Source organism: Planococcus citri, chromosome 3 (assembly GCF_950023065.1).
Source record: "Planococcus citri chromosome 3, ihPlaCitr1.1, whole genome shotgun sequence".
Taxonomy (NCBI): Eukaryota; Metazoa; Arthropoda; class Insecta; order Hemiptera; family Pseudococcidae; genus Planococcus; species Planococcus citri.
Window position 1 is genome coordinate 16,753,578 of NC_088679.1, and position 12,162 is coordinate 16,765,739.

At 34.6% G+C, this 12,162-nt stretch overlaps 1 long non-coding RNA gene across 2 annotated transcripts in view; it reads right to left on the bottom strand.

Annotated features, from left to right (window-relative positions):
* LOC135841876 (uncharacterized) overlaps positions 1-12,162 on the bottom strand; it is a 214,071-nt gene that overhangs the window by 119,858 nt on the left and 82,051 nt on the right. The window lies entirely within an intron of this gene.

Sequence of the window (12,162 nt, forward strand, 5' to 3'; positions counted from 1 at the left end):
TTATTTACTCAATTTTTGATGAATCATTCACGAACGAATCGATTCGTATAACTCGTTCGCGAACGAATCGATTCGTACAAGTGACTCGTTCGCGAACGAATCGATTCGTACAAGTGACTCGTTCGCGAACGAATCGATTCGTACAAGTGACTCGTTCGCGAACGAATCGATTCGTACAAGTGACTCGTTCGCGAACGAATCGATTCGTACAAGTGACTCGTTCGCGAACGAATCGATTCGTACAAGTGACTCGTTCGCGAACGAATCGATTCGTACAAGTGACTCGTTCGCGAACGAATCGATTCGTACAAGTGACTCGTTCGCGAACGAATCGATTCGTACAAGTGACTCGTTCGCGAACGAATCGATTCGTACAAGTGACTCGTTCGCGAACGAATCGATTCGTACAAGTGACTCGTTCGCGAACGAATCGATTCGTACAAGTGACTCGTTCGCGAACGAATCGATTCGTACAAGTGACTCGTTCGCGAACGAATCGACTAAAAAAAAGTGTTTCTGGCAAAAAAAAATTATTTTCATTGATCATTTTTTTCTCTTTTTCCACTTCTTTGGTAAAAAGAGAAACTGTTCATCACAAAACATTACAAACGGGGACAGACTGGCCCATGATATTACGTGACGATCGAAAGGGGCCCCCAGATACCAAGGGCCCCCCGGGGCTAAACATGAATTTTCACAAGCTTTTGCCCTCGCTTCATTCAGGCCAGTTTGCTTTTTCTGTTATTTCAAAATCGAAATTTTTATTCAATGTACATAGAAATTCTAAAATTGTGTACCTCTCAAAATACGAATTTTAGAAATTTTTCCTCACCACTTCGCTTGGATTTCTGTGTTATTTTTTTTCAAATTGAAACAGAACTTTTATAGAAATCAATTACGTATTTAAATTTTATTTCAAGAAACGTACTTTAAATCGAAGAAACACACTTTTAACTTGAAAAAATATTGTTTTTTTTACTTCTCAAAACTAGCTTTTTTGCCCTCACTTCGCTCGATCATGTTTGCTTTTCATTTACAAAATTAAAATTTCTAAAATTTTGAGCTAAAAAGGTGAACAAATTTTTTAAAAATATTGTTTTCTTAATTCTCGAAATACGAATTTTGAACGAATTTTGCCCTCGCTTTGCTCGAGTCAATTTCTACTTTTTTTCTAAACCAAAAAAATTCCATTTATTAATTGGCAAAATCGTAATCTCAATCTTTTATTTCACTTTGAAAACTTTTTATTTTATTTGGCAAAATTGGTAGGTAGGTATTTTTTTCTCATGGCAAATTTTTAGCCCCCCCCCCCTCCATCCCCTCTAAAACACATCAAGTTTTGTTCTTGTCATGATCGACTAATTTTTGTAAAATTGAATAAAAAGACGAAAACTAAAATCAATTGCACAACTCGCATTCAAGTATCTGAATTTGAGAGAAAACAGGACGAGAAAGATTCTTAAGGAGAAAGGAATAACATTTTGAGGGCCCCATTCGATGCATTCGCCAGCCCCCCTCCCCACACTGACCCAGTCTGCGCCTGATTACAAAGCATGAAACAATAAGTCGATCGCACAACTCTCAGAATTGAATTCGCAAGAAGGAATTTCCCAAATTATTAAGGTCATATTTCTTAAAAATACGAGCAATTAACTTTTACAGTTACGTGTCTATTTTGGCTTCCTTAGTTGCTCATTAATTACATATCTAAATCTGTTTCACTTACACGTTGTACTTCTATTATTTTGTACATGAAAATTTACAAAATAATGTTTACCAAACTCAAACTCGAATCAACTAGAGTAATAAAAATTAAGGACGTTCAACTTGACTTTGTTTTTCCAAATTAATAGGTACCTATGTGTAGATAATAGGTGGGTAGGTAGGTATGCTAATAAAAAAACTTCGTCTGAATTACATGTTCCTTGAAATTTTCCATTATGAGGAGGCAGAAGTTTTGCCTAAACTTGTTATTGAAGGAATAGAAATTATTGACTAGTCTGATTTGATTCACGATGAATCACTGATTCGATGAAAGAATGGCAAACAATTAATAAAATCACACCTACTTGGATGACCAATATTCATTCAATTAGTCTAATTTTTTCCTAGATCAGCATTTTTACCTCTTCCTCTCTGGAGCACGAAAAAAAAAATGTTGGAGGATTTTGAGCAAATTCAGTGTACATTTTCATTTTGAGTAGGAGATCACTCAAAAAATGGCTTCAGAGGTGGTCCTGTGCCTGTAGGAAGAAATATGAGTCTTGAGCACTCATGAGAAGGCATATTTGAAAAAATCGTGTTTTTTCGCTCCAGCCACCACTCAACCTGTTTTGGAAGAAATTAGAGATGAAGTTTGAGATTCCATGTTGACCTAGGTCATTGCCATTACAATCCAAGACCACTTTTGAGGTTCTACTGAGCTGAAGATAATTTGCTAATCGTTTAATTTTGGGTAAATTTTTTCGATCTTTTGAAAACTTTTTCTTCTCAAATATTTCAAATTAATTAAGCCAAAACACCGAAAGATATAATTTCAAAAATTCGGGAATTATTTTGAAATATGTACATCGGTGCCAATTTTTTGGTCATTATTGCAAATTTTTAAAAACTGAAAAAATTTTCCAAGTTTTTGGCTATTTTTCTCGATTTTTTGTATTTGTCAATAATGCCCAAAATTTAGCATCACTGCGTTCCAAACTAGTTACCCAGTTATAAAAAATTCATCTATATATTTTTACCTTAATTAATGTGAAATATTTCAGACGAAAAAATTTTCAAAAAACGAATTCACTTCCTTACCTAAAAATAAGTGATTTTTAAATTTTCAATCGCTCAGTAGAACCCTCAAAGTGGTCTTGGATTTTGATTGTAACGGCTTAGGTCGATGCAGAATCTCAAAAAACCATCTCTTGGTTTTGGGCCATTTTTCGAAAAACAGGTTGGGTGGGCGATGGAGCGAAAAAGTCACGATTTTTTCGAAAATGCCTCCTCTTTGAGGACCCATATCTCCTCTCCAGGGCCACCCCCGAAGTTTGAATTTTTTCTGAGCGACTTTCAATTCAGAATTAAAGTCTCCATTGAATTTGGTCAAAATCCTCCAAAATGTTTTCCATGAAAAAAAATTCGAACCACTTTCTCCGCTTCTCGAAAGTTGAATAAAAAGGGTTCTTCTGAAAGTTTTGATTTTTTCATGTTCATATTCACTTGAAAATTTTTTCTCCACGAAACCTAATTAATCTAAAGAAATGAAAAAAAATAATAATAATTTGAAGAATCCTCCCCCCCCCCTCAACAGTTTGAAACATCTGACGAATTAATTTTGCTTTCTATTCGACATTTTTCACTGATTTCTCCCTCTTTTGGAATGTTATTTTTTCCTTTGGTGGTGTAAAATTGAAAGAAAACAATTGAGACACCTACAAAAATGTTGACTGATCCTTCCCCCTGTTCAAAAATTTTTGAAATGTTTGGAAAAAATGTAGGTAAAAGTTTCATTATTTTCTCATATTTTTTTTGAAATTTCAATTGGAAAAAATCTAGAAATTTTTATACCTAGTACCTAACAAAAAAAAGGTTTCAATTTTTTCTAGAGTACCTACGTAATGAAAAAATCTAAAGAAATATAACCCCCTTCACGTTCACGTACTCCCTTAGAAATCAAATACGTAGATACACATTCCAGAAAATAATATGCATTTTGCTTTTGTCTTATTTTCAAGTTTTGTTGTTTTTTAAACAGTTAATTGTTAAGTAATCCAGAAAAAACATCTCTGAATAAGAAATTAATCGTCATCATCGGCATAATATCCATAAATACGTCATTCAAGCCGATAAAATTGATAAAAAAATTTTCACCTTAGAAAGAATTTACGTCGTGAATATTTAATAACGTCGTTTAAATTCCACACTGTTGACTGGGAGAGGTGGCGCACTCCTGTAAACCATGCCAACGGTGGTCTAATCGGTAATAAGAAAGTTAAACGATCGCTCGTGTTCATCTAGTTGGCCACTAGATGGCGCGGCGATCAAGCTCTCCTGGGACGCTGGGAGAATGAAGTCTCTGGCCAGAGCAAATAAAGTTGTACGAGAATAAAATCTCGAAATACGAGAGTAAAATCTCAAAATAAAATAAAAGTTGACCGATTATTTTACTGAATTTTTTTTTTCAATCTACTCGTGCCTACATAACATACAGTCATACACATATATTCATGTAGTACCTACTCATAATTGAAACGAAGTTTTCGCCCAAAAATAACGAGGAAAAAAAATTCAATCCGGATAAATCTGAATCAAAAGAACAAGCAAAAGTACATCATCAGCCAACATTTCAGACGTTGAAGAGCATTTTTCTATTTTTGGCGAATTTTTAAAAATGAAAAAAAAAATCAAAAATTTTACATAATTAATCTAGAATGCTGAGAAATTTAGAACAGGACAGAGCATCTTATTTTCGACCACTCGAATCGTTGGAAGTGATTCAGAATAATTTTGAGCAATTTTGGAGCCTCCAGCAGATTTTTGAAACTTGAACTTTCATACAAAATTATACCGAATAAAATTGAAAAGCTATGTAAAATCTACTTTATAGGTACCTCGAGTGATTTCAAAACGTTCAGAAGCTTTTAATCATATGTATTTTGTCAATTCCAAAAAATCAACGTCGACGCAGAACCTCAAAAAAAAGTTAGAAATCATCTCTTGGTACTGGGCTATTTTTCCCGAAGCAAGTTAGGCGAGGGCTTTAGCAAAAAAAACACAATTTTTTCGAAAATGCCTCCATTTTGAGGACCCATATTATCTCCTTTCCAGGGCCACCTTCGAAGCTAGAATTTTTTCTGAGTGACTTTCAACTCAGAATGAGAGTTTTCACTAAACTTGATCAGAATCCTCCAAAAAGTTTTCCATGAAAAAATTTTAACCACGTTCTCCACTTTTCAAAAGTTGAATAAAAAGATCCTTCTAAAAGTTCAGATTTTATAATATTATTAGGTATCTAAACTTCTAAAGAAATGAAAGAAAATAATTCGGAAAATCCCCCCACCTCCCGCCCACCAATAGATCGAAACCTCTAAAAAATAGTACTAGTTTTTCTTTTTGAAAATTTTCACTTTCTTTTGAAATGATGTGCAATTGAAAGCAAACAAAAATTCTAAACGACCCCCCCCCTCGTTCAAAAAATTTAGATTGGTTTGAAAATTGAAATAATGTAAATTTTTCATTATTTTCCCCTCTCTTTTTTTGAAATCTGAATTGGAAAAAATCTAAAGAAATATGATCCCCTCCATGAAATATTCGAGAAAATAATCCGACTTTTGTCTATTTTCATTTTTTCCCCCCCTTTTAGACAGATTATTCCCTAAAAACATCTCCGAAATAAGAAAATAATCGTCACCATCTGCGTAATATACATAAATACGCCATTTAAGTTGATAAAATTAATAAAAAAAATTTCACCATACAAAAAAGTCATGTCGTGAATTTCTAATAAGGTTGTTTTAGTTTAATCCTAACGACCGGGAGTGGTGGCGTACTCCTGTAAACCCTGCCAACAGGTGGTCTGGTCGGTCGGCGTGAAATACACGTATGGGCCTCACACGACAATGTCCACAGATGACGGCGCGGTGATGAGCTTCAAGTCTCTGGCCAGAGCATCTTGTACGAGAATGGTATATATTCTCGAAATAAATGGAAGCGCGATCGATTATTTTATTGGATTTTTTTTCAAATTTCGCCCACAAGAAACCCTTCACTCAACCGCTGAACTTGAGAAAGAAATGCCAATAAATTCTTAATAGGTATTCTTGGCTCATTTCATTTTTGAACCCACAAATGGGCGATTTCTAAGAGAAGAGTGCGCTCTCTGGTGAAAATATATTACCAGAAATTTATTCACCGCCCCGAAAAACCTCTTTACCACGATTTTCAACTCGATTTGCAACAAACAGTTTTTCTTCTGAAAAGAATGCATGAATTAACTCTTTGTATTTCTTTGATTTTCAAAAAAATCGAGTAATACGTCGTTTTCGACTAAATCTGATGCCCATTTGAGTCGTGGATCACTGCTTCAGTGAGAAATTTGCGGATATTTCACAAACTACAAATCCAAATGCAAAATGAGCACCATTTTAATGGTCAACGACCTCGACTTGGTCAAAAAAACGTCATTAAAAGTGCAAAATTTGATAACTTTTTTAAAGTAATTTTTAAGCTTAAAAAATGGACTGTTTCATGCAGAAGAAAGCACCGTACCGGCAATCTGGCATCAGATATGAATTCGCCGTCCCAAGAAACCTGCATGGTCGAAAATTCCATGCAATTCGACCCAAATTTCGATGCGTCATTTATTTGGCTAAAAATGCACCTCGTACATTTACGGCAAACTGGTTAGGCAATTTTATTAACACTACGGAAATTATTTTTCCATTTTTGAAAGTGGCTTTCGACTAATTCGAGGTCGCTGAGTCCGAACCTGGTTTCTAGGGTTAGTGACCTGCCTGTCTGGCTTTTGAAGGCTGTCCAGTGTCCTGTCTGGCCTCCGGAGGTCATTGACCTGCCTGTCTGGCTTTCAGTCCGACCTTCGAAGGTCATTGACCTGAGTGTTCGGCTTCTAATTAAGACCTTATGGCTTCTAGTCCGGCCTTAGAAGGTCATTGACCTGTCTGTCTGGATTTTGAAGACCGTCTGGCATTCTGTCTGGCTTCCTAAGGTCATTGACCTGTGTGTTTGGCTTCTGATTAAGGCTATCTGGCCTCCAGTCCGGCCTTCAAAGGTCATTGACCTGTCTGCCTGGGTTTTGAAGACCGTCTGGCATTCTGTCTGGCTTCCCAAGGTCATTAACCTGTGTGTTTGGCTTCTTACTAAGACCGTCTGGCATCCTGTCTGGCCTCCTAAGGTTATTCACCTGTGTGTCTGGTTACCGGCTGGCTTCCAGTCCACCCCCGAATGTCATTGACCTCTCTGGCTGGTCTCTTGAGGTCATTGACCTGTATGTCTGGGTTTTGAAGGCCATCTGGTATCCTGTCTGTCTTCCTAAGGTCATTGACCTGTGTGTTTGGCTTCTTATTGAGACCGCCTGGCTTCCAGTCTAGCCTTCGAAGGTCATTGACCTGCCTATCTGGGTTTTGAAGGTCGTCTGGCAGTGTGTCTGGCTTCCTAACAGCATTGACCTGTGTGTCTGGCTTCTGATTGAAACCGGCTGGCTTCCAGTTCACCCTCCGAATGTCATTGACCTCTCAGTCTGGTCGCTTAAGGTCATTGACCTGTCTGTCTGGCTTTTGAAAACCGTCTGGAGATTCTACCTGATTTGAAGATTCAAAATCATACCGAAGTAAATATAACGCATTTTTATCGAAAACATTAGAAAAACCACCAATCGTGAAACCAGTTTTTTAAACTGAATAAATAATTTTATACCTTCTATTTTTTTTTTTTTTGGATACTTGGAGGAATTTCTCAACAAATGGGTAGGTATGTCTCAAACTCGCAATATGTTAGTATACCCAACACTTTTGTTTATTTGATTCAAACATTCAAATTTTGATTCCACTAATTTTAAAAATGCAACCAAGTTTGTTCAAATTGAAAAAAATTCATTATTCATTAAAAATCGGTTTTGAATCCATTTTAGATTTTTTGAACTATTTTATTCAATTGATCGATGCTTTTGCATTTAAAAAATGTAGTCTCAAAATAAACTCTTTCAAAAAAAAAAAATCTACAAGATTTTTTGATTTCGCTCCGAAGAAGAAAGTGGTAACTTGAATACTTCATGGCCTTTAAAAAAATATTAATGTAAAATTTTTTGTACAACGGGAACTGCATAACTTTTTCATTTCATCACAATAATATACTAATAATTTTAAAACAGCTAAAAAGTCATCGTTGGTATTCATTCGTGAAACTGTTCAGCCGAATGTGCCTTTTTTGCCTTCTATTCTTTAGATAGATAAATCTTTCAACAAACACGTCAGAAAGTTAGTATACCTATCACCTACCTGTGTATTTTTTGCCTATGTCTTCAGAAAAGATGTGTAATATTGTGGTATTATAAGTATCTGATTTTATTACTTTTTAAAGTAGAAATCATTTTTTGCGGATCCGTCCCAAAAAACAATTTCAGAAAATTCATAAACAATTCAATTTGATTTGATGATCTGTGAATGGAGGGGGGAAGGGGGGGTTACATTAAAAAATAGTTAGGTATGTCCAATTCGTAAAATTAGCCCCAAAAAATTGATGAACAAATGAAAAATATAAAGTATAAATTTTAAAATTACACAAAATTGAAAAAAATACTAGAAAAGACCTACAAATTAATTTACATTCAAGAAGAAAAAATTGAAATAGGTACGTAATTGCATCGTATTCGAATCTTGTGCATTTTCATAAAACGAGCGAGAAAAAAAAGATACCAGATTCATTCGAAGAAATAATTTCCTATTCGTGACAACAGTAAAATCTATTGAATAGAACTCTTAAACTGCAATCATAACTCTTCTACCTTTCAACTTCAAGGGAATCGTACTAGGTCAGTAATCCTGGCAGATATCCAATCCATGACCAATACAAAGTACCTACTACCTACTACATCGTTATTGCATCACTTCAAAAATACTCGACACCGCATACTTGTACATACAATATACCTGTCTACTTATACCTTTAGTCGTTAATACGAGAAATTAGTTACAATAAAATTTCATTAATCTTTAATGAAAAACACATGACTCATTTAACTTCAACCATACGCACTTCCTAATTTCTATTCATCGAACAGAAAGAGAAAAGTGGTTGAATTTTCTCTTAAATTCGAAATCTTTCTGATTGGTCATCAAGCTTAGTCACCTGCCTCAAGTGCCGATAAATACGAGAGTATTTTCCAAATTCGCACTAACAAGAACGTGTCCGAAGACGCGACAGTATGTATTTGTGAAAGTGTAGGTAATCATCAACAAAATACCACAAATTTCACTCCGACGCATTCTAATCGGTAGCTTATAACTTACCAAATCACATTTCAAACGCGTGGAACCTACTCTCGTAAAACTTTGTTAAATACCTACCTATATTGATTAATCATTCGTGCTATGAGCCGAAAATATAGGTATCTGGTGCAGATCTCGTATAGACTCGCCCATTTCATCCAGACACAAGATACAAGGTCATTACCAGGCTATCGCCAATTTTAAAACATACCAGGTAAAAATTATTACGAAAACTATCGGTTTCAAGGTACCTACTTAATGAAAAGTTGACGTTGTGACAAAACCTCTGTAGTTTTTTTTTTATCGAATAATAAAACTCGAACAGGAAATTAAAGCACTATGGGTTCAATATGGTTCTTATATGTGACGTTAGAATTATTTATGTTGACATTGTACGTACCTAGGTGCTTACAATATACGATAAATCGATATACGTGTGCCCATAGGTAAGTATAGGTAAGTAAGGTATAGAGGTATTGGATTGTAACCTTATAACACAGAATGGACAAATTTTCACGCTTGGAAAGGTCATTGTAGTGATGAGAAACATAATCAATGGCATTATTACTTTCGATTGAGGAAATTTATTGACTTGGACATCCGCCTACTCGTGGTCTAATAATCCTTCGATTATCTAAATGCTTAACGTGAATTATATATCCGTAAAGATAGATCTTTCAACTTCCAATCAACGAGAAGGATCGTGAAACAATTATCTACAAATTGATTAGGTAAATTAAACGCTATGTTTTAGAAGGCACGATACAGAGAGGCATTCTTTATTGCACATCTACCTTGGTGAAAAAAAAGAGCAGAGGTGAAGAATTTTCTAAAGTGATCTTTTCGAGGATCATGGAAGCTTCCTGGTTTTATTTTTCCGTTTCATGGCTATGAATTTTCCAACTTTTCTCTGAAATAATATGAGAATTATTTTAGATATGTACAAAATTTGAAACAATCTAAGGTCATTCCACGCCAATTCAATCAAGAAGTGGTAAGGAGAGGATCGGCGATTTTTTTGAAATTTTTCTTGTGGAAAGACTTTCCGAAGGGATGACCAATGGCGAAAATCGCAGCCCTCTAGCCCTTTTTTAAAGGCTGCTAGGGGGTTTCAAAGTTTTCAGTGAACTTAAAATACCATCCATTTCAGCAGTGAATTACTCGATAACTGCGATACCTACCAAAATGAAATTTTTTCCCAATAGTTAGGGTTTTTGGAAGGTTTTTTGGTGATATCACGAAAATCAGTCTTGCCACTTTTTTTCGTACGAAAAATTAGCTCGAAAACTTTCAAAACGTAGTTTTCATATTATCGTTACGACTCTCAAAGATTCTGAAAAAAATATATTATGGACAACTTTTCACGCTGAACAGCATATTAAAAAATTGGGATGACGATATTTCGTAAAGTTGATTTGAAGTAATTGAAAGATCATAAAAAGATGCGATTTTTTGATTTAAAACATGAAAAAAAATGTTGATTGGTGAAGTTGACCCATTTGACCCCTATTTTTACGTACGAGATCCGTTCAAAAAACCCCTTTTCACTCGGCGTGAAATAAACTCATCACAAAAAAATTAAAATTCGAAAAAAATTCAATTTTCAATTTCAAACATCAAAAAAAGTTTACATTTTTTCAGTTGTCTTATTTTGACCTCTTTCTGACGTATTTCATGAAAAAGTTCATAAGAATTACACTCGTCATAGCAAAAAATAATAAATCGTTCATTTTTTGAATTTTGATCAAGTGACCCAAATGCTCAAATGAACGTACCAAAAATTTCAAACGTGCAACTCTCATATACTAGAAGCTAAAATCTAGAGTTTCAATGTGTCCAAAAAAAGGACATTTTTGATACTTTTTAGCTATTCTCTTTCTCTATCTGTCCATTTTTCAAAATACGTTCGTATTTAAAATGAACGAAAAACATTCTCCAACCCGCAGAAAAGTAAAAAGCTGTAAAACACTAACAAAACTACATCAGCATTTCCAAAAATTCGTGCGTCTTCCAATTTACCAAAAAATGGCAAAAATTTCAAAAAATACCTAATATAATTTTTGGAGTTTTTTGTCTGTTTTTTTTTTTTTTTGGAAGCTCGGATGAAATTTATCCAATTGCCAACCCAACTGATAATTAATAAATGAAGGTGGAAGTAGGTATGTATGTACTATGTACCTACTTGAAACCTGATGTTGTTGATCCTAAATTTGTTGAACATTTTTTCACAACTTTAGAATCCATTTTAAAAATTCCAAATCCATTATAAAAGAGGGTCTAAAATCTAGAAAAAATTCGAAAATAATTTTACAATTTTTTACTGTATTTTCAACCATTAAAAATTTTTCTGATTTTGGATTATTTTACAATCTTTTGAAACTCCAAAAAAAATCAAAATAGGTATCTGCTTTTTTGGTGAATACGAGCACATTATCGATTTTTTCATTAGAATATATTTTTCTTCTTTTTCAAACAAAACGAAATGGTGGAAATAATTACTTTATTTCAACCCTCCAACGACAAAATTATAGCTTTTTTGAGCCACTTTCGAAGTCTCCAGAAAGTTATCAATTTTCTCCAGAAATTCCAAATCACTCTGGAACGGTCAAAAATGAACATTCAACTCCTTACAAGGAAGGTGCTACAGGTGACATTCGCCGATTTCAACGATTCTTGCACCATTGGATAGAAGACATCGAACATGCCACAACCTCAAATTTTCAGTTGCTGAAGTTGATATTTCGATTTTTCAGAGCAATTTTTTGATTTTCACATAGCAATTTTGAAAAATTGGGCAAAAATAGTCGGCGCAGGTCGCATACCGAAACCTCTCATATTATTTAGGCATTTCAATACATATGATGAGACTAGCTCATGGTGTAATTTTCAGCTGCTGAAGTTGATATTTCGGCCCTGCAGGGTGATTTTTTGATTTTCACATAGCAAATTTGAAACATTGGGCAAAAATAGTCGGCGCAGGATGCATACCGAAACCTCTCATATTATTTGGACATTTTAATACGTATGATGAGACTAGCCCAGTGTGAAATTTTCAGCTGCTGAAGTTGATATTTCAGCCGTCCAGGGCGATTTTTCGATTTTTTCAAAAATTGCAATGTGAAAATCGAAAAATCAACCTGGAAGGCTGAAATATCAACTTCGACAGCTGAAA